General features: G+C 33.2%; 1 protein-coding gene across 2 annotated transcripts in view; it reads right to left on the bottom strand.

The window, feature by feature from the left end:
• LOC128990264 (uncharacterized) overlaps positions 1–23604 on the bottom strand; it is a 201545-nt gene that overhangs the window by 150196 nt on the left and 27745 nt on the right. For both annotated transcript variants that reach the window (XM_054412578.1, XM_054412579.1), the window contains exon 2: positions 14865–14902. The gene's annotated coding sequence lies outside the window, so the exon portion shown is untranslated. The remainder of the gene's footprint in view (positions 1–14864; positions 14903–23604) is intronic.

Here is a 23604-nt window from a genome sequence, read left to right on the forward strand (position 1 = left end):
TTTTACCATAAATATTAATTAATTAAAATTGCTGGTCTTCGTGTATCACTTTGGAAAAAGTACAATCTTTACTTTTAGTAAACATGTATGTCTACTACTAATTTAATTTAATTCCTACTTTTGATACTGAAAAATACTGTAAAACACCATAATCATGGCAACTAAGTTAGTAAATACATCCACACTTTTATTAAACTCTATCAATGTACAAATTTCCATATAAGCCATAACATTTTGTACATTTGTATTTTCCCCACACGCCACACAGGCAAAGATAAGTCCAATTTAACCGCGCGTTTCGATTCCCAAACCCTCCAATATTCGGTTTCCCCCCATATGAATTGTCAGCAGTTGCGTTTTTGCAGAACCCCAAAAATGTACCCCTTTATGACGCTCCCAATTTCATTAAATACAAAGCTGGTCATATGACAACGGATGTATACAATTTCATTATAATACCTTTTTATCAGTAGGTCTGATCGTGTTTGCTGTTGCAGTAAGTGTGGAGTGAGGGCTACGGGTTCGACTCTTAATATACCCATATTTTACGGTTTGGTCAATTTCCCTTTTAAAACTTGTTGCCTCTATTTCATTTTCAAACCACTTGGCGTGGACGATGACGAAGAATTAGTATTGGATTATTAATGTCGTCCGTTCTAAAAACATAAAGTTGTGTGTTGTTTCTAACATAACAAGCCGTTTGTTTTGAGCTGTTGGTTATATAAATAAGACCAAATTAGTATGCTTAAGTTTTACGGAAGCATTATGACCTAAACCTCAAAAGTGTGTCATGTGAGTGTTGAGTTGAACAATATGCTCCATGTGACATAAGATCGAAGATCCCGAACCGAATGGATTCACATTTATATTCATACATTTACGATGATCATACATTATTTTTTTATTCTCACGATTACCATTACCTATTTCCATTATTTTTTACATGATTTATTCACTTTTTTCGTGTCTTTTCCCCTAATGGTATTTTTTTTGCTGTAATGGAAAATTTAAAAATATACCCTTTACTTTATCAATAAGTTTTAATTCTCAGCATACAATTTCATCAGTGTACATGGTAAATAAGTATATGGATTTGCACATAGGTTTTTATTAAAGTCGATTAAGATAATCGATAAAACCTCTCAAAGTAAACCCAGCTTTTAGAAGATTAGCGGGCGTGGTACAATCAATACATTCATCTTCTAGAACGACATTTACCCCGATAACTTATATTGATTGGACTGCCTTGGTTAAGGTATTTTTCCATGCTTATTTTTCCGCCTATTTCGTTTTATCCCTGCTTTAAACCCCTTTTACCTTTGAGAAATATTTGTATTTTGGCTACAAACTAAATTTAAATTTAGGACACAATTATTACGTAGTATAACATTTCCTGAGTTATTTTGTAATTTACAACCTACTTAATTGAGTTTATGCAGTTTTTATATTTCGAGCATGTAGACGAGAGAAACGTTTTGTAAAATTTCACGAGCTATGTGAAAACTACTGGCCTAGAAAACTAGATTTATAACACAGTCTAGTTGATCTGTTATACTTCAGATTGGTATATGTAAGTTATCTAGTTATAAGTCAACCATATCATACATATGACAACGGTATGACGTGATCATACCTGTACGTTTGGCACAGTTTCACCCAGCTGTGCATACATTAAACAGTATCGTGTATGACTTGTGAGCTAAATAAATATTGGTGAACAATTTCTGTTTAAAGTATAAAAAATATTTATCGACCAATTATTTAAGATGTGGACGCCACTATGTGCGTATTTTAACCCAAATATGAGTGAAGGATGCGTGTAGGAGGAGTGGTGCGATCTTGTAGTCTTGTTAGTGACTAAGGCCAAGGCCGATATATTCCTTAGACACAGCTGTTAATCAAATACAACTAATGGCAACTAAGGGACCTACAGTTTATATTGGAATCCGAACCACATTTTTGCCTTGGTATTAACGACTTGGTCTAATTATCAGGATAGTACTGCGGATAGTCTTAGTACTCACTAGTGTGGTTTGGATTATAGGTACGTTATTTTTTTAATTACAATTTATCATGTGTTAAGTGTTTAAAATCTATTCGTAAACCTCTATATACCGAATTATAAACCAATTCTTTGGACGAATGCGGTCTAATTTCATCAACGTTAGATGATTTTACTCTATTCATCGTGCTAACGGACACAAATAAAATAATTTGAATGGACAGTGTCCGTCAGCCTCTGGAGAATTTAAAAAGAAAAAGGAAATTAGTCCGAGTTTTGGCCTTACCATGATACCTACAGTAATAACTTTTCCTTATATTGGAAATTCTATGAAAAACTTAGAATCATTCAAAACTTCATTCCTACACTGTAATAGTATCATTGCAAGTATTTTCATTACATTGATACTTTCATCCTTCAGTTACTATTGCAAAATATGAAATGTAACCATTCTGTTTGTACCTAAGCTCTTTAATACTCTTTGGTAGTTTTATAATTGCAGTTTAAATAAATAAATGTTTTGGTCGCGTTTACTACATAAGCCATAATTGAAATTCCCCGGTCCATTAAAACAATCAATTACATTTGGGCACACATTTTCACTTCTAGTCAACGTGACTAAACTAATCAAATCTAAAAGCACAGTTCGCAGTCGCTTAAGAAGTTTACGAACAACAACCACCTAATGTATGTTTAGCTAGAGTCAGCAGATTGTTCTTAAAACCACCCCCACTAAGGGTGGTGCTTGAATATTTATAGTGTCTAGTTGAATATTTACAGTTTCCTGGGAAACAATCTAGAAGACACGCAGACTGCTTTTATAAGATTAGCGGGCGTGGTACAATCAATAAACTCATCCGCCGGGCCTTCCCGTAAACAATGTCTTTGTCGCATTTTTGTTAACGGATTTTCAACAAAACAGCGTTTGAATTCGTTTTGTGGTGGAAAGCTTTAAGATCGTTTGGGGCATAGTTTGGAAAGCTAAGCACAATATATCGTATCACTCAAGAATCAAGAATCAATAATATTTATTGCCTTTGATCCATACATACAGACATTGGCATAGTCGATAAATTAAATAAATACATTACATTCTAACAATAATTACAAATATTTACACATTCTAAATTCCACTAGATCCCAACTTTAATTTGCAAGTTCACTTTAAATGGGGCTTAATTTAATTCTAGGACAAAGATTTTGTTGTCAATTAACTCTTTTCTATCATCACGAAAGTTGCACCAGTTTTAATTAAACCCAAAGAATTAGGAGAGGGAAATTTATTCTTCTCTTCTTTTGGTTTGACATAAAATAGTGATGAAAATAGTAATTAAATCAAATAAAACTACAGTGGTTACCCTACAACAATTAATTAGTTAACAGTTTAAAGCTTAAAAAATCATTAATGTTAAGCTTATGAACAACGACTATGTGATATTGTTATACTTGTTATAACGATGGTGCAGTCATAACTTAGTCTCGGCAATTTATAAAGTAATTTATCTACACCTGCTTTGCATTGTAAGTGTGCACATTAATATATCCCATTTTGCGTAATTCTGCCAGTAAATTTAAAACAATCTGCATTTAATAGAATAAAATGGGCATAAAAAGAATTGTTTAACTCACGAGTAAAAACTGTTTTAACTAACCTTTTACAAATTTTCATGTAGCTGTGTAACAAAGTATTACTATGGAACAGTTTGCTACAGCCCAGGCGCTCATCACTTTGTTTCGGCGTACAACTGTATCAAACTATTTACTCAATAGGAAGATCACCCCCGTGGTATATAGTTAAACTATATACAGGATTTAAAACCGATACAAGCCCTAAACCAGAAAAGAAGTAGTTGTGTTTACTAAGTATTAGTGTTGACTTTTGATCAAAATACATCCCATTCCTATGTTAATTATATAGCAAGTTTTTGAACGAAAATTAACGTATTGAATTCACCCAACTGCTATTAATTGCTGATTGTTGAATATAATGTCCTGCTATATTTACTAAAATGTTATCGAGTACACCAAAAACTGATACGACAACTTACTGCGTTCTTTACATTGTTATTGCATACTGTAGCATATTGTTGTAACATCTAAATTGTAAAACTAAAATAATAACCACAACAGTCTAACGTATGGTTTTTAAACTATTTACGATTACTTCTATTGCGAAAAAGCAAGCATATTTTTTATATCACTGTTGAATTATTTTTCCATAAATAATATGGTTCATATGTACATTAACTATAATGATAATACCTTGTGGTAGTACCTAACACTAATGTACAGTAGCTCTATTATGCGTGATCACGAACTCAAATGGAAGCGTGATAAAGAATTAATGAGAAAAAATGTTCAAACCCATGCAAATTATTATGTTTCGATTGGAAAGGGTCAAATTGCTTCATTAATTGAACGAAAGTAACAAGTTTGAACGTTGGAAATATCAATATCCGTCAAACGATGGAATCACTGCGTCCGGCGTCGCGTTGATTCAATGCCTTTTGTCAATATGTGGAAATGATGAGGTTTATTTTACACTATCAGAAATAAGTCTTCGAAGTTGAAAAGTCTACTTTTCTCATACACTCTACAATCAAAATACAACTCAGTTCGCTATACAGTTTTAAAAATTAATTAATAAATTTCATTATACTTCGCTCACAACATTTTAGTATGCTACAAGGATTTTTTAAATGCAATATAGCCCCAAATATGTGTCATAAAGAAGCAATTAGCATAAACTCCATAAAATTTACAGAAAAAAAAATCAAAAAATGTCACTTTGTTTAGTTAACTTTGGAGTTTTCTTACTAAAGAAAGGCGTGGATTTAAACATACTCCCTTATAGAACCATCATCAGTATTAAGTCCACTAAAGCCTAAATGTGTTGTTATATTATTATTTAGTTGTTTTACTAGTTTAAAAATAAAAACTACCAACAAAATATACACAGCATGGTCAAAACAAACCTCAAACTAGGACAAGAATTCCACTCACAGTATAAAATCAGATATAAAAAATAAATTTTGTAGCATAAATTTTACTATTTTAATGGTACAGTATTGATATTTTCCAATTGCACGTAAGGAAATTTATTTTCCTTTAGAGTTTTGATACGATATCTTTCATATCATTTTATTTTATAGTTAATTGCCAGTGTTGAACATAACATTTAAACAAATCTGTTTAGGATTTATAGACTAAGTCCAAATCTAGGTTACAAGGTTATGGAAAACGGATGGCCATGACACAATAAAAGTTTAACTTTTAAGGCTCTCCTGGTTACACAAACAGTTTGAAAGGCTGATGTCCTGTGGGCGCCTAGACCGAATTTGGGATTTTCCTCGCCAGAATTACTATTCAAAATCCCACACATGACTGCAGCCATCTGGGACCAAAACGTCGCATTCCCTTCAGTACTATGAATGACTACACTATAAAATATTTATTAGCTTAAAGAGGTTGAATACAGTTCCAAAACAATTAAAAACTAATTAAAGATTTCATTATTGTATAGTTTATAAGTCCTAGAATATAAAATACAATTATTTGTGCAGAAGACTCGTTTTAGCTGTATGTGTACAGTTAACCTATTCCACTTATTGTACATTGAATAATGATTTTCAATTAAGAAGCCAATTACATGCAAATGAACTTGTATTAACTGATTCACAATCATTTTGATTATTCAATTTATCCATGGAATCAACGTATAATTTGTTGGTTAAAATATCAACATAAAATAATTGAAAATTATAGAATATTAAAGGTTTGACAAATACAAAAAATATATAAATTAAAAGCTCCTAGTAGTTTTAATTTCACACTGACCCTACCCACTTTGGCAAATTTGAAATATTTATTTATCATATTTTCCCAGTGGACCAGATATTCCTGTTACCTCTTCTTAGGTCTTCTAGGAGGTAATTACCCATTCGGAACATATCGTACTCAAAAACCCTTTCTAAATGTCTCTTTTTGTAAAAAAAAATCACCTATAATGTCTCTAAATTGACTGTTACAATTCAACAAACAAATTTGATCCTCAACCCAACCTTTTGTGATAAGACTATAAATCTGTCAATATGGTTGACAACCTAGTTACCATACAAGGTGGTACAAATGTCGCTGGGACCGCACCCCGCTCCGGCACGACTATATAGATATATCGTCCACTGTACCTATCAGCACATTGTATCTAGACAGGACAATAACTGTTGGACTGATTATGTTTAACCGAGTAACACGGGAGTTGAATTAGCTTACATTGTTAAATTGTCAAGTTGTAAACCGTGTTGAATGCATGGTAGTGTCAATGCATACACATTTTTTTAAACATCGAAAAGTCTTTTTCATAAACAATAAGGAAGACAAAGATAAAATAAGTTTAAAATTTTACAAAACATTTCAATAGCTGAGTGAATCTAGTTTGATCCTTAGAAGAGTTACTAGATTTTTGATGTTTTGAAAATGAACCCAGCTGTTATTTGGGCTTTTAGTTAATGGACCTGGATGAATTATAACCTGATCTTAATCAGTATACAATCTGTTATCTTATTCATAAGAGGACTATACCTTCCATTACTTATGCAGTCAATTAATCGCTGCCTTGTAAATCTTTTCTATAAGTTATAAAAATTGTCTTTATTTTTGATAAAAACTGAAGAAATACAAGTTATTAGCAAACTGACACATACTTTCTCCCTGGATTCGCTTTGAAATTGTGTTCGGTATGTAATAGATAATACTGACTACACCTGTGATCCAAATTTCGACCAAATTTGGTATGTGGGCATCATGGTATGTCAAGGCATATTTAATTTGTTTTAATTGTATGGCAAATAGGAGAATCACAATAACTTTAGAACTATAATTATATCAGCATTAGGAGTTGGGGTATTTTGTTAATTTCCATCAAAATCGATTGAGCAGTTTTTGGGAAGATAATATTTTCCGTTATTTTATAGGGTTCTACGGTAAAATAACAATAAAAATAAAAACTTCTATGTGTTGGGAGGAAGGTACAAATTAAATTTAATTAGCCTAAAAATTATAAAATAAAATAAAAACAAGCCATGGGGGCAAATGTCTTTTGCGGATTGCGAAATTTACTCTTTATTCGTTTCACTGAAGTTTACTAAAATTCAAACCCATTCATATAATATTGCCTCATAATAAATCAAGAATTTTTGTGGATATTAGAGTTGTTGTAGCACTCGTCTTCAAATCTTGAATGTCGCTAGCCCAAACACAAGCGGGGTCTATCCAGATACTATTTTAATTTTGCTATCAATTGCTGATGCCAACAAACTTTCATCGTCAGATAGTAACATTGACTATGGTCAATGATAGTAGTAACAATTAGTTTCCTTAGAAAAAACGCAAACAATGCCTAAAACAAACAAACACAGAAAATCAAAGCTGCAAAACACATTTTTATAAAAAATATAGAAATTAACTATATTAATACCAATCCCCATAATGTTAAGAACAGAATCAACCAAAACCCAACATCCCCGTTCACCAGCACACGCTGCAGGCGCATGAGCCGCTTAGTTGGGTACACACACTAAACGGATGTTCGCTGAAGTGATGACGTAAGTGCTCTCTACTCTCTCCCCCGAGCATCCCTAGGAGTAAAAACAATGGCGTGAACACGTCCAAGAGGATATACAACCCCCGCGGGTATGCACCCACTTCCGGTACACCGCTGCACTTCCGGCACTACTGCATAACGCCAGTAGAATTTTGATAAAAATTAACTATTTTAAGATAGAGTGGACCTCACCCCTTTATTTGTTTTTAGATATGACAGGGATCGAACAAACAACACGAAACATTTTAATATTTTTTTTAGTTTTAATGCATTTTAGTTTGTAATTGGTAAAGGTTAGATTATGTTTCTTATACAACACTTTGTGATTAACTGTAAGGGATTATAACAATTTCGTAACATGCACATATACTGTAACACCCCTTAATTTGTTTGTAGATATGTCAGGGATCGAACAAACAACACTAAACATTGTAATATTTTTTAAAGTTTTAATTCATTTTAGTTTGTTATCCGTAAAGGTTGGATGAAGTTTCTTACACAACACTTTGTGATTAATTGTAAGGGATTATAATATCGTAACATGCACATACTGTACGCACAACTTCTGACAAAGTTTCGTTTTAGTTTACTGTGAATTTTGTATAGGCTAGTTTGATAACTTACGTGTCAGTGGTTAAAATTCTGCATATTATATGAATTTAAGAGACCTCTCATCAAAGCAATTTAATTTAAATCAACATTTTACGATAAAACTGCATTGCAATGAACTACAAACAAATCACGGGGTTGCCTACAATTTCCATCCTTATAGAGATTATATTTTTTTAACCTGCCAAAACATATTGTCTTTATTATGATATACAATTACAAATTGAATCTGGTAAAATGTGTAAGAAGCAGTAAATACAGTATTGATAACCTAAATATTCAAATTGTTCAAGATTCTTTGGATATAAAATGGTAGCATGGATTAGAGGCTGCAAGAAAATTTATAATTTGTATTTTTTCATAACCCTTTTCAAACAAAATTTACCTAGTTGATAGCAATATAAAATATTGTTTAGAAACATTTATATGTTAATATCTTAAAAAAAAACTTCAAAAAAACATTATGTAGCCACATCTACTCATGGTATGAAAACATGTTTGGATCCAGGATTGGAGAGTGTGTTCACCCGGTTCTCCACAACACCGCATTAATTCAAGTGTCGTTCAGTGAACACCATAAATCTGACACGTAGAAAAGTGGAACAATAGTGACCCTGAAAACATGGCGCTTGTGGCCTTCCTGTGGTATTGGTGGTTAAATCATGATATGACTTTTGAAAAGTGTTCTACAGTAGAGGGAAAGCCATCTGATTCTGAGAAACTTATTTAATTTTGATAGGTGGAAATACTGCTAGGGGCCTCCAAAATTTCGGATCTCATCATCAATACCTAAGAAAACTGGGATAGTTGGAGGAACTCAAGTGGTAGTTAATAATGAAACCTAGGGATAGTAATAATAACAATACAGTGAGTATTTGGTTAATGGTGGACATTGAAGCCGGGATCTTCAGGATCGAAGTCCCACAATCTAACCCCTAGCACTAGAGTCTAGGTCTAAGATCTGTGATCGTTGGTCTAGACTGGTCTAGAACCAAACCAATTATACTTTTTTTCATTTAAGTATTAGAAGCATAAAAATTCGAGCAAAAGGTGTTGTGTTGGCTTTCCTATTGACTGTCAAGTGCTCCTTTTTATTTTGTCTATTTTACAACTAAAATATTTTTTGATATGCCTACATTTGCAAAGATTATTATTACCGAAATTGTTTTTTTTAAACATGTTTTTACTATTATGCTTTTAAAATGCATGTCTTTATGGCAACAAATCTGAGAAAAGGTTTGTGTGATGTGTTTGTCCCAAATATATATTCGTCTAGCAAAGTGTCGATTTAACGTTTGCACGATTCCTAATCCCTTTTCATCGAGGTGGTCTGATTGTTACTATAGTGTGTTAAACGCAACTCAGTAGACACTAGCGCATAGAGTGAGATATATTCTGTGTCACTTGTGATATTAAGGTGGATGGATGACACAATCCAGTAATGCAGTGCAGTGCTGAGGAATGCGACTGAACTTTTCACTTTTCAAGACTACTCTGTGATTGCTGCTGTTCGTCTTTAGTATGTAAAGCTTGCGTTTAAAATCCAGTATGAGGTACTTAAATACTTTTCATTAATAGTTTCTTTAAAATGGTGACCATCCGAAAGTAGGTATTTTAAGCCAAGTATGAATGGAGATGAGTGTAGGATGAGTGGCGCGATCTTGTAGTCTTGTTAGAGACTAAGGCCGACATATTCCTTTGTAATTAATAGCCCATACGGCTAATGGCAACTAAGGTAAGTTTATGGTGAAATCCGAACTACATTTTTGCCTCGTAATTATCGAATTGGTCTAATTATCAGGATAACACTTTGGATAGTCGTAGTACACACTAGTGCGGACGTTAATCCATACCGGGGAGTATCCCATCCACAGTGCATGCCTATAAATATCCACAATTCGTGACATCCTAGTAGCTAGATTACAGGACGAAGCCACTGTCCCTACATAGTGTGTGTGAATATTTGAGTATTATACTGTAGTTAGTATTTTTAATGCTAAATGTATCCAACTATTCAGAAATAAAAACCACGCCAAATTGCATCTTTTACTGCTTCCCCAATACATTAAACGAAAGAACATCCATCTAAATACAGATTTCTGGATTGTATCATGGTAAAAGTTTTTTGTGTAGTTAGAAATTGAACAATTAATTCACCTACATAAGCCATAGGTAATATATTTTCAAACAAGCATGAATTCATTTTCAGGCAGGTAATATTGAAGCTCAGAGATCAACATTTTGCAAAGCAGTATAATGCAAACAAAAACATCAATACAAAGCAGCAAAAGCGCATCTTTCCTTTACTTCTTTCCGAACATTGTGAACTCGAAACAATGGCGTAGGGGATAAAGCCGCTTTAATGTGGGGGGTACAACCCTCCCCCTCCCCCTCCCCCCCCCCCTCCAAGGGGTAAGTGAGGGGAGCCACGATATGTTACGATTGATAATGGCCCAGGGTTGAGGATCTGTCTACACATGCTGCATCCGGCACGTACACTTCTGCGCAACTCACAACAGGGTCATTTATGTGCTTTGTGATTGGAAAATTTTTAAAAAATGGAAAGGAAAATATTAACAATGTGTTAGTTGGAAGATTTGTTTATTAGGTTGGCTGAGAGAATTCGATGATGATCAAATTCGATGTTGAGCAAACCTCGAAGATTTTTAGTGGTTCGACATTGGACCTTTTTTCGAATGAGTTGTTGAAATTCTTAGAAAAAATACGGTTCCTAATTTGTTCATTTTGATTAAATAAGTAGTTTCTTCAAATGGTAAAAAATCAGTACTATCCTGATAAATTGACCAATTCGTTAATTACAAGGGAAAAATTTGGTTCGGATTCCATTATAAACTGTAGGTCCCTTAGTTGCCATTATTGGTATGGGCTATTAATTAACAGACTACAAGATCGCGCCACTCATCCTACACTCATCCTTCACTCATATTTGGGTTAAAATACGCACATAGCGTCCGCATCTTTGATAATTGATTGAACCAGCTGTTTTTTATCAGTGGGCTTTTAATAAATTGACCTAGCATAGTCCAAGCAGATATTGGTCAGGAACAAATCGTCTCTTAACTCTCATTGTTCATTCATATTCGCCTAAAAAAACCCACCTAGCATACGTATAAATCGAATATAATTTAGCAACAACGAGAGAGATCTGACATCATACGCAATATAACCATATTTAGTTTTGAGTCGCTTAAACATTTATAACATGTTCCACTAAAAAAAGCATTACGTGCAGATTTGCTGTTGTCAATAGCACGAAAAAAAGTTTCTTGGATTTCGCAAAAAAGCTTAATCATGAAATGCAGTTCAAACTTACCAAAATGTTTAACTGATTTAATATCTTCATTTTATAACTACAAAAAATGGGCATGACGTGTTATTTATGAAATATTATTTATAATATTTTTAGAGCTTTTAACAAGCATTTAATTGAAAACGAATGTTAACGATATGTGCATGTTTTTTTAAATTAATCTACAGTTTTAAACCTAACATTTAACGTTGATTTAACATAAAAAAAACATGTTTTTGATTATTGGTTTCTCGGACTATAACTAAAATATGTCTTCAGTATGAGATTTGAGTAATTATTTATTTCACGATATTTTCTAGGGGAAATGAGCTGATCGTTTTTTCCCTCGCTCTAAATTAGAGCTTGGGAAACAACTACTTTCTTTCATATCAGCTGTTATCGAAAATAGTTACTTTTGGTAAGGAGAGATGAAAATTAATTTTTTCGTTGACATTCGCAGGTGCGCTGGAACATAAGCTTTTAAATTAAACCTCAATCGTGAAAATCAGTTGAGTAGGACAGCGGATAATGTTACAGACTATGGAGAACATTGGTTAGATCATTCTGTTGGACGGTTGCTATAACAACCACTTACAGCTCCGAGAAAATTACAATAATAACATTATTAGGGATTAAATAAGGAAAATGGTCCATAAATCGGAGCTCAGCGTAATATTCTTTAAGATTACGATCACGCTGTAACGTCATTATACTCTATGTAAATAAGTAAATGAGGTTTAATGGAGTTCAAACAGACCGGCAAAACAGCTGGGAGGGTTAACAATTACTTGAATTGCAGATAAAGTAAAATTGCTCATCACGAATAACTAACTGTTTTGTTAATTAATTCAATTTGAAATTAGATTATATATTTGAGTTATTACGTAGCAGTGTATTTATATTTTACATTATTTTTTTCTTCATTATTATATTACGTTATTATTTGATTATTACCAAAATGTTATTAATATGTGGAGTGCTAGGGCTGGGTAAGATTAGGAACCAAGACGTATCTTAAAGCTTATTGTGTATTGTTACATACAAATTATAGTAATAGTGAATCAACAGAAAAAGGTCAAAGCAATTATAGCTGCAAGCACTATAGGTGAATAGATTCCTCAATGATTAAAAACGTACAATGCTAATAAATAAAAAAAGAAAAACCATAAACGAAGAACACTAATACATAAATTTCTTTCCAGAGCTAAGAAATAGAAACATAGAAGATAATCCTTTATAGTACTTAAACTCTATATAGATAAATTTAATAATAGCACAAAAGTAGTCTTCTGTAGTTGTAATCATTGTTTTGACCCATTTTCTAGTATTTTTGTCAAATAAACACACACATTCAACGAATAAACATACCACAGTCATATTTACACATATGTGTACACTCAAGTCGACCCAACAGTTGTTGACAGTCTACACGACTCGAAATCACGACGATCAAATAAACACTATTTTCATCAGGACACGATCTTTGTACGGACATGTCTATCCATAAGGTCACATCCTCTCCTTTGGTCAATATGTACTGTAGATGAAAAAGCAAATTTTTACAAGCAGACAAAAAATTAGAGGATAATATTTGGATATAATGAACATTTTTCATTATAATATTTGCATATGAGTAGCAGGTTGTACAGTAAGTAAAATTCCAAACTCTGGGAAATGGGCTTAAAGGTGTAAATAGAAAATTAAGATTTTTTTTTTCAAAATTCTTCATTTACCTTAATATGCAATACAAAAATGTATACCTTCAAACCTTTCCAACCGATCATTAGTTAAATTAAAAGGTATGTTAGAATAAAACAGAAATATCTTATAAAAAATTAACTACGCCCAATTTGGTGCTTAAAAGTGGCAGTTTGTTAGTGAAATTCCATGAAGGACTAGCGACTAAATAAAAATTTTACACATCATTTTTAACACCTCAATCAATACACTGGTAACCAATACCTAAGAATTTAAATACTGTTATTTTACTTTAAAACAACAACAAAACAACAAAGAGGTATAAAGAAAGACGAAAATACTCAATGCCCGTTCCATAAACCAAGCAATAAACTTTTACTGACCACTAAATAGTCAATGGTAAGAGAATATGGGACTATCAGTAACAGCTGTTCTACGTAGCATCTGTGACAGACAATAACAATAAAATGATCTGCGGGATATAATTAGTGTGACATCATTGGTCCAATGTGGATATGACTGTCATTGCGATCAGCTGTGTAGGTAGTTTTAAGGGGGCGGGGATTGATTAAACAAGGGGAAAACTATGCTCGAAATCATGAATAGATGAGATTTATTTATAAGTGTAGCCTTTCCAATCAAGATTAGTGCAATTTCATTCAGGATAAACTTAAAAATAACAATCATTATTTAGATTACGTTTAAAGTCATACCTTTACTGAATGAAATAGGGCATTATTTTAGGCCTTAAAATCAAAAAAATGACCAAAAGGCTTTTCTTGTGTATTAAATAATTTTAAGAGATTTAATATAATTGGTAATAAAGTAGTAGTTCGCTGGGTGTGCTACCAAGTCGTTACAGTCGCCTACCTCGACACTAGAGGGACTGGTTCGATGGGTTCGATCCCAGGTTATCCACAAAGTGTTTTAGATATTTGGATTGCTTACCTTTAAAAGCGTTATATTTAATTCAAAATGCTACTAGCGTAAACACCAACAAAAAAACCAATAGTTTTCCTCTAAGACAAATTGGTTAGAAGGCTATTCGATATACCAGCTAAACTGTGAATATTAAATACCCGAATAGTATTTGTTTAGTAATACGAAATAAAACCGTTCTGGTTTTGCTTGGATTGAATCTTCATTCCTATATTGTAATCTATATTCATAACAGTTTTTCATGTTGATTATTCAAACCTTAAAAATTTTAACTGTCCATCTATGTATACACAACGTTGTTATTCAGTCCTACACATTTTTTGCCCACCTCAGTGTGTTCGCTGGTTGGATGACAGCTAAATTGCAGCGTTGTAAACGCCGATGATTGACTATGATGCCTGAAAAGGCAGTAGCCAACCTTTAGATTTGACTTTGGTATTTTCCACTAGTCGTTTTAGTAGACGTAGAAAATAGATTTTAAATTTGTGTATTGTCAAAATATACCAAGAACAATTAAACAGCTTAAAACTGCAGCATCCGAAAATGATTATTTTGTTATCTCATTACGTTTACTTTTATGTATTAACTTTTGCTCGTAGATTGGTCTAATAATATAAGTTCTACAAAGCATGAACCCCCAAGATAGTTTTTAGGATATACCATAATGCAAATCTACATTGTAATTAAACTTAAACTGTACTTACCAATTGTCATATATTATTCACTGATTACTGCACACAACCTGGAAAAAATCAAAGAGTTAGATTAAACCTTAATCTACGAATTTCAGGATTAGACGTTCCTTTAGACTACTATAGAAATACCAATATACTAAAGATAAGCAGTACCTAAATATGCAATATACTTATTCAATAATCCAATGTTCAGTTCATCTATAACGGATTTTACACCATTATTCTTGAGTATTTTTATCAGAGGCTTCTTCTAGGGCTTCTCGACTAGCAAATTACCTTTCGCCCACCTTAGAAACCTTTATTAGTCACCTGGCCACAAGACACTTGACCTAGGTGGTTTACATTAAAACCAAACCATAATTCCTTCTATAAGACCCAACATCAACCACATTGGGTGAATATCCTAGAACGTGTTGGTAGTTGAGGCAGTCAAGGTCTCACCACCACTGGAATGTTAACTCAGGGCGATGTTAACTGATGCATTTGAATATTTGCACATGGTAAATTATGAATGGGTAACGCCAGTAGAGAGTCGTAAAACGTGGCTATTTTCAAGAAATTGCATAGCTATAATATTAACAATTTGTCAGTAGGATCCTGAGAAAAGTTTTCACAGTTGGATTTAGCTGTCCTCAATCATGGGGTTTTTCATAATAATAAGAATAGATAAATGGCCCTTTTGCCCAACAAACAGCTGATCTGATAAGTGTATTATTCAGTTTTCATAATCCTATCCTATATTCTTATGTGAGCAATGTTTGTTTGTATATATGCTTGAACAAAGATCTCGTGTCTTCCACGATTTCCTTCAAATGTTGTAAATAATTTGTTTCTGTCCTAAAAACGTTTTTACTGCAGTTAAAACTGTCAATAAAAATATTATTACGTAAAAACCTTTAATTGAAAGTCAAAAAATGTTGAACATTTGCCTTATGGGTTGCCAAGTAACCGGTATTGGTCGAACAAAATAACAAGGAAAAGGTAAACAAAAGACTTGTAACATTTGTTTATAACAAGTCATCCACAGTCTACTAGCAAATTACAAACTACAGGACAAAGAAAACCCATTAGTTGTTACTATTGAGAAAATATTACACGAAAACATTAATCGATATTGGTGAAAATAGTTCCGATCAAATACTAATTATTTTACTTGGCTCTCTCCTACCAAAACTTCTCCTAAGTACTGAGGCAATTTATAGCAAAATTTTGTTTTAACAGTGGAATACATATTTACTATTGTATATTTTTTATGTAAATTATAACTTAAACAACAATTTTCAATCAGCTCTATTAATTTTAACGAACGGTCAAAACGAAGTTTATACAAGTATAGGCTATTAATACTATTTTAAACAAGAATAAATTAATGTGTTGTAAATTGCTGGGTAAACAATTTCCAATAAAATGAAATTTAACTGAAACGTAGATAATAAAAAACCAAAAATAGTTTTAAATAAACTACACTGATCCATGGTCCTCAGGTACTACTATTTAAAAAAGTCAAAGCCTTAAGCTATTAAGTTAAGCATAATGGATGGACAGAACCAAATTAAGACTCCAGAAAGTTGTCCCCAAATTAGAAAGCCTACATACCTATAAAAGTATAATTTTAGTCGTCGGAAAACATTTTGGTTATCAACTATCAAATCAGCTGATGTTTGAGCGATGAGGTGCTTCAGGTGTGTAATCAGCTGAGAATCTCAGTAACCACATGCTATAAAGTGAGCACCGAGTGCTAGCGGCGTGATCATGCCTTATGTAAATGGTCAGTCAAGCCCGCGCAGGATAAGTAGGCTTATCGCCCACAGGCAAGCTTCTGGACATGCCATGTAGCGGTAGACCATCAGGGTGGGACCGTGGGACGATGATGACTCTGTTTAAAAGATAGCGATTCACAGCTGCCAATTTCGGAGAATTCGATACATGGTTTGTGAACTTTTCCACTTTGTGAATATTAATTTGTGGAGGGAAACTTTTCATTTTTAGTGTCTACATTATTGGTATTGCTTAATTATTCGCAAATTCTTTCAAGGGAAATCGGTCAAAACTAAATGGTGGTGGATCCTATTTAATACTTCTTTAGTAACCGACAATGAAGACCATTCCCACACAGTTTTTGTGGGGGAGCTAAACTTAAACACGTTTTTCATATTGTTGTATTTCATTTTGTGCTGTATCTTTAATATTGATGAAAAATTATCAATCAATCGATCCTATAACTCTCCCCAACCACAACGCATCGATGTATAATAACTTAACCCACAACGTTATAAATGTCAACGTCACTGAAGTGAATTTTTTACGCAACCAAAATGACAAGTACTGTGGGACACTGTTTATCGACTAAACAAGCTTATATGTTGGCATCACTGTTTTCTCTACTTCATTGCCGATCAGCTGATATGCATTGTTGCACAGTTATCTGTGAGGTTTAGTATTATTGTGATTTTACTGTAAATACGACTCAACATTGTATAAGCTAATTACCAAAATGTATTTATTTAGTTCATTTTCAAGAGTGCAGCTAGTTGGATACAAATCATTCAAATAAAATTGTTAAAGACGTATGGATATAGATACTAGCTCTCTAATAGTTTAAGGTTTTTTTTTAAGAAGAAAATGACATATTGCTGATGAATAATGATTCAAGTAGCTAGGAATCATGAGGGGCATCTGTCATGCATAAAATAGACAGGCGCCAAGCTAAAAACAGTTTTACAAGAAATATCGTAATTATATTAGTCCAACAAAAACAAGTGGAATGAAAACCCAAAAGTCAAACGTGTACTGGACTACAAACAAAATTTTTAAGTTATAAAATTAGAGTCAAATCTGCTGCAAACAGTAAAACTGTCTTAATTACAATCTCACGATAAATTCTGAACAGTTTACAAGTAGATTGGACCATTAATCATGGTATGATTCCAGCTATCTCTATCTGTAGCTGTGAGCGGTGACCGACTTGAGGTGACTTGGGCTGGACACCAGGTGCGACGTGTTAATTAAATCTATGATTACTCCATGCTGATGACGTCATGATGGTACGTTGCAGCCTGGAGACTATTGCTAATCATGTGGTAGGTTGGTGGGTAAATGGTTGTTACAGTATTACAAGTTGTCATTGAGTCGTGTTTGGAGTTTTTAATAGTTTCACAGGTTTAGCTCCTACATCGTTGGTGAGGATTTGTAAATAAATAACTACGGATGAATTTAACGAAGTCAAATAGCACAATTTATGTTCTTTTGCGCAGCTTGCAGTGAGTTCAACTGAATAAAATATTGTGACTGATTGTTTTCACTTCAATTCGCCATAACAGTGATATCATGGACGATATAATTAATAAAATGTCTATGACCAAATACTAAGTTAATTCTAACAAAGTAAGTTAAGACATCCTTTTTTATTGTCTTGATTCACAAGTAAAAATGTTATTTTTAATTTATTTGATTCTTTTTTTTATCAAAAAGTGAGAGTTTAACTATAAATTTAAATTCAAATTGACACCAACACTGTTTCAGCGAAGGCAGAATAAGTGATGGGGGTTTTGAACAAAACTAAGACAAGAATTACCAACGTTAAATCTACTAACATACGTGCTTAATTTTTATTTGCAAACTACTGTAACACTGTTCTTAATTATAGTTTTGTTGAGTTTTTACGATATAATAAATCATTGAATTGTTCTGATGTTATATGCAATTATGATACTTAAGCTTATTTTTAATCGAGCCAAATTTTGTTCATTTGTTGGACATGGCGAACAATTCTAGTGGTCTTGGACATTTAGGCTCATTTTTATGAAAAAAATCAATTTTTTGTTACAAACACGTATAACATACTTGAAAAATACTATCATTGACTTTTTAATTCTGAAGTATACATTCTACTGACTGGTTGGAACCAATTTGTTGCTTGAATTGAGCATAGTTGAACCACTCACAGTGTGTCCTACAGTCGTGGTCCGATTTTTCTCTTGGGTTTAAACCTTAGTAGTTGATGGATATAACATAAAATACGCAATTTTAAACTATTATTAGTTACTTTTAGTTTGGCTTTGTTAAATACTATAGGTATTCAACCGTAATCAATATAATCAATTACTGTATTCTTTCAGTGGCTCATTTCAAATATGTTTATCTTTATTTTATAACTTGCTGCAATTTTATGAAAATGGAAACTTGATATATATAGCATATTTCCAATCTTCAATCTTACAATTACTAACCGTCACATTACTTTACACTTGGGTATACAAAGTGTTTGTTGCCACTAACATGTGGCGCAACCATGGTCATCCCAAGTCTAGGGCCAGTATGTAGATGAGTTGTGTCATATAAACAACTACCATCTGGCTACATATGGTCTGTACAATGCAGCCAAGCAATAAATCATACATTCTGCATAATGAGCCTTGTGTTCCCTGCGATTGTAGCAATGCTAAGATTGTGTCTTTTAACTTATGTTGGTAAGACATACTGTGAAGAAGAACATACAGTGGAACCTTGATAAGAAGACCCCCGATAACAAGTCACCCTTGATAACAAGTGTCATTTTCAAATCCCCTTAAAAATATTTTACCCATTATCACATGTTATTACAACCTCGATAAGATGTCAACCTTCATGACAAGTCTTATTTTACAATACCCATGAGAGTCTTCTTATCAAGGTTCTACTGAGTATTTAATCCAAGACATCTATCTCTAGGTGTATGGGTATTCAAATTGTGTCTACTTTTGCGATTTGATATAGTTGTATTTAAATTACGCTGCTCAAAATTACTTTATCACGTGATCATTTTGGTTGTGCTACACGTTGAAAACTGTAATATCGATTGGAAGCTAGATATTATTTTTCAGTTGTTCGACATCTTTTCTCGTTGGAGCTTTAATGCCATTTGAAACTTCAGCTGGGGTTAAAAAGAGTCACTTACGCCCCAGTGGTGATGAAATATACAATTTTAAAATTACTAAAGAAATAAGATAAATAATTATCTAGTATCCGCAATTACAATATTTTAAAAAGTTGCTTTTTAAGAAGACACCTGCTGAGAATAAAACATCTAGTGTTCCTTAGCGACAACACGTGCAATCCAAATTAACAATTCGAAATAAAAAATTCAAAATGCCCTGTCCATATTCGGTTTCATCTGTGAGAACTCCCAAGAGATTTCCCACGCAGTTTCCCTCAATTCCTATAGCCCCGGCCAGCTCTAGGCCTCCATTTTCCCCCGCTTACTGCCTGCCTCGGCCACTGTACCCTGTCAACCCACGCCTCGTCTACGGAAGTCACCTGTCTCGACCATGGGAAACTGTCTGTGCCCAACATCCGTTCCAGGGGGACTTCGCACAACTCATGTGTTTACAATATCCACGTTGGACAGAGTGGTTGTGTTTGTATTTGATGTTATTTTTATCTTACATTCTTCTCCCTTTGCTAATGGCTGTGATAAATTACTACATGGTCGGGCAGGATGTAGGCAGAACGGGAATTATTGCAAGTAATCTTCTTTTCACCTCGTACTATCACCGTATCAGCAGATATTTTCACACTAGATACGAACTTTACAAACGGAATTTACAGCTGAGAAGCAACGGTCAATTAATCTTCATGCAGATAGAAGCCGAGGCCATCGCCAGGGGCTATAGGAATTAATAAAATCAAGTAATAAGAAATTTACAGTTAATAAATATTTGTAAATATTTTGCTAATTAATTTTTGAACAGTGTTTTTAACCCAAAGAGAGAAGAGTTTGTTAAATTTAGAATGTATGATATTTGGTTTCTGGTCAATTGCAGGAATCGATTTGTTAACATTTTCTTCTGGTTACCCCATGGTTGGCAAAGATAGTTGCTAAAACAAAATATCAACGCATGGTAAAATACAACATTCATTATAACTCCTTAACCGTAGAGTGTGTCATGATTTTTATCACTCACTCATTTGGTGTCTTCGTTCTGTGAGACCGTTATAGATTTTTTTTATTTTGTAAATAACTATAATCATAAAAGATAAAACTGGGTCAAATTATTACTCCTATATACAGGGTGAGTTTTAATTGTCCCCCCCCCCAACTTTTTTCTACATTTTTTTCAAATATCAATCCCAGACCACTTCCAAACATTGTTGGGTAGTAAGTACTTCATTTTGACAAGGTGGCCATTTCCGGCCGCCATCTTGGATCCGCCATATTGGATGCAAAATTTTTTTTTCAAATGTAAAGGTGGGGTTGTGACCCATTATTTCGAACTAAATTTTTACCCTGATTACAATGCCGCAAACCGTTTAAAAAAATCTTGATTCATTCTAAAGTTATGAGGGCTTTTTAAAACTTTATTTTTAGCCCATTTTAACATTGTGCATTTACAAACTAAGACCATAATCTCAAAATAGTGCTAGATAAAGATAAGTATACACTACCAGTAATTGTTGACCTATTTTCACTTGGTTATGACTGATGTATTTTTTTCGGCCGCCATCTTGGATCCGCCATTTTGAAATGTGATAAATTATTTTAAATATGAAGGGGGCGTTGTGACCCATCATTTCGAACTACTTTTTTAAGCTGAACTTAATTCCATGATCCGTTTTTCATTTTCATTTTTTGATTTTGAAATATTGACATTTTTACCAAAAAAATTTCAATATTTCATAAATAAAACTTGATAACAAAAAATGGATTGCGGCACTGTCTTCAGCTTAAAAAAGTAGTTCGAAATAATGGGTCACAACCCCACCTTTACATTTGAAAAAAAAATTTTGCATCCAATATGGCGGATCCAAGATGGCGGCCGGAAATGGCACCCTTGTCAAAATGAAGTACTTACTACCCAACAATGTTTGGAAGTGGTCTGGGATTGATATTTGAAAAAATGTAGAAAAAAGTTGGGGGGGGGGACAATTAAAACTCACCCTGTATGTTTGTTCATGGGTTTTATCGTGAAATAAACTCCCCCTGAATTTTGGTAAAATAATTAAAAAAAACGAACACATGTATCAAAAGTTGTTAAAGTAAAACTTTTTTTTAAATACTGTTTTTAAATTAAGCCTTTACTGATATATTATGAAAGTTTATGAACTAGTTTATGTAAACAAACATAAACCATCAGAATTCCGTCTATTTAAAGTTTGACTGAGACTTCAAATAATGCATATTTCACCCAATTTTATTCAAATAGATTGAATTGAAAATCTGGCAAATGGAAATTCGCTTAGAGTGCAGGTTTGTTGTGGCGGGGGTATCATTATTATTACAGTGACAAATTCTACCAGCTGTTATGAAATATAATAATACATTTTCGGAAGGGGAATTTCTTTTTATCTGCGTATTGAAAGACAATAGCGCTAAGAGTTGTATTTAATTGTTTCCTGTTAGATAACAAACATTATGCTATTATATATATATATATAAACATATATATTGTTTGACAAAACAATTTTCCTCCCTTTGAAATTCACCGATTACTATAACAATAAATCATCCAGCTTAATAACACAGTACACTTGGCAACAAGACGTGAACTGATTTAATCCATGGATTAATATTGCAAATATAATTGAAACGTATTAATAAACTAACCAATTCAGCACTGGAATTGGAACCTGTGTAGATCGTGGCCAGGTGCAAGTGTAGGTCGGTAAATCAGTATTGCAACATCGATGATTGCGAACACTTGTTCGGTTTCAATCAAAAGCATTGGGATCGTTAATGTATTCCTCCCACAAATAAATAACGCCGCACCAATGGCCCACTTGGCTCAACGCAAGGTCGGTAAAAGTAAGCGACTTATAGCGGTGATTAGCACCGTTGATTATATATGTACAATAATGTATAGTCAATGTCAACACGTTCTAACATCTTTCTGGTTGATACATCTGTTGAGTATGTTGGGTTTTGCCTATTAATATTATTGTGTTTACGGTAATTGTGAGGATAAATTTTTTCAAGGAAAAGTGTTGAATGAAAACTGGTCACATTGGAAAATGGACTGTAATTTAACGAAAGCAATAATTGTGTACAAACTTTAAATGACAGCTAGCAAGAATAACATTAGACTTGTATTTTCTGAGCATTAAAAGTTCAAATGTATCCTTGAAATAATCAACAGTAGGCATCTAGTATTGTAGATCACTTTGGTACGACAAATTTGAAAGAAAATACGTTTTTAAGGGCGCAGAACTAAACGTAAGAAATTGTTTTGGATCGAGGGTTGGTTTCTCTAAACGTATTTGGATATTACCATTTCTCTATTACCATATAGGACTATATTGATTTTTAATTGACATAAGAGTTTTATTTTAGTGTGATTCTTTTAGGAGTCACTTTTTAGGAGCGATTAAACTTTACAATAACATCAGTTGTTTAAAATGTAACATCAGCTTTACCTTTATACAGCTTAGGAACTACACTCAGTAAACATTTATTTATTTCATATTGGCGATCCAAAAAAGTTCAAAAACATTTGCTGGCAACTCTACCAGTACTTCAGAAATTAGGAATTCCTCCAAGCATTATAAAATGTGTCACGTGATACGTAAACTGTGAACGGTAGTGATGTCACATTTGAAAAACGGATTCATCATTGTATAGGAGAATATTGAAATGACATAATTATGAAATAAAACTAAAATACCTATAGTATCAAACTATAGGTCATGTCACATTCCGCAATCCCTGACCCTACGTGACGGGTGGTTGCTAGGGTGATGATCGCCCTGACGCCTTGGGCGGTTGGGTGCTCGGGTA

The sequence above is a fragment of the Macrosteles quadrilineatus genome, unplaced genomic scaffold (genome assembly GCF_028750875.1).
Source record: "Macrosteles quadrilineatus isolate MER2022 unplaced genomic scaffold, UCM_ALF_1.0 Scaffold_3__2_contigs__length_128488019, whole genome shotgun sequence".
Lineage (NCBI taxonomy): Eukaryota > Metazoa > Arthropoda > Insecta > Hemiptera > Cicadellidae > Macrosteles > Macrosteles quadrilineatus.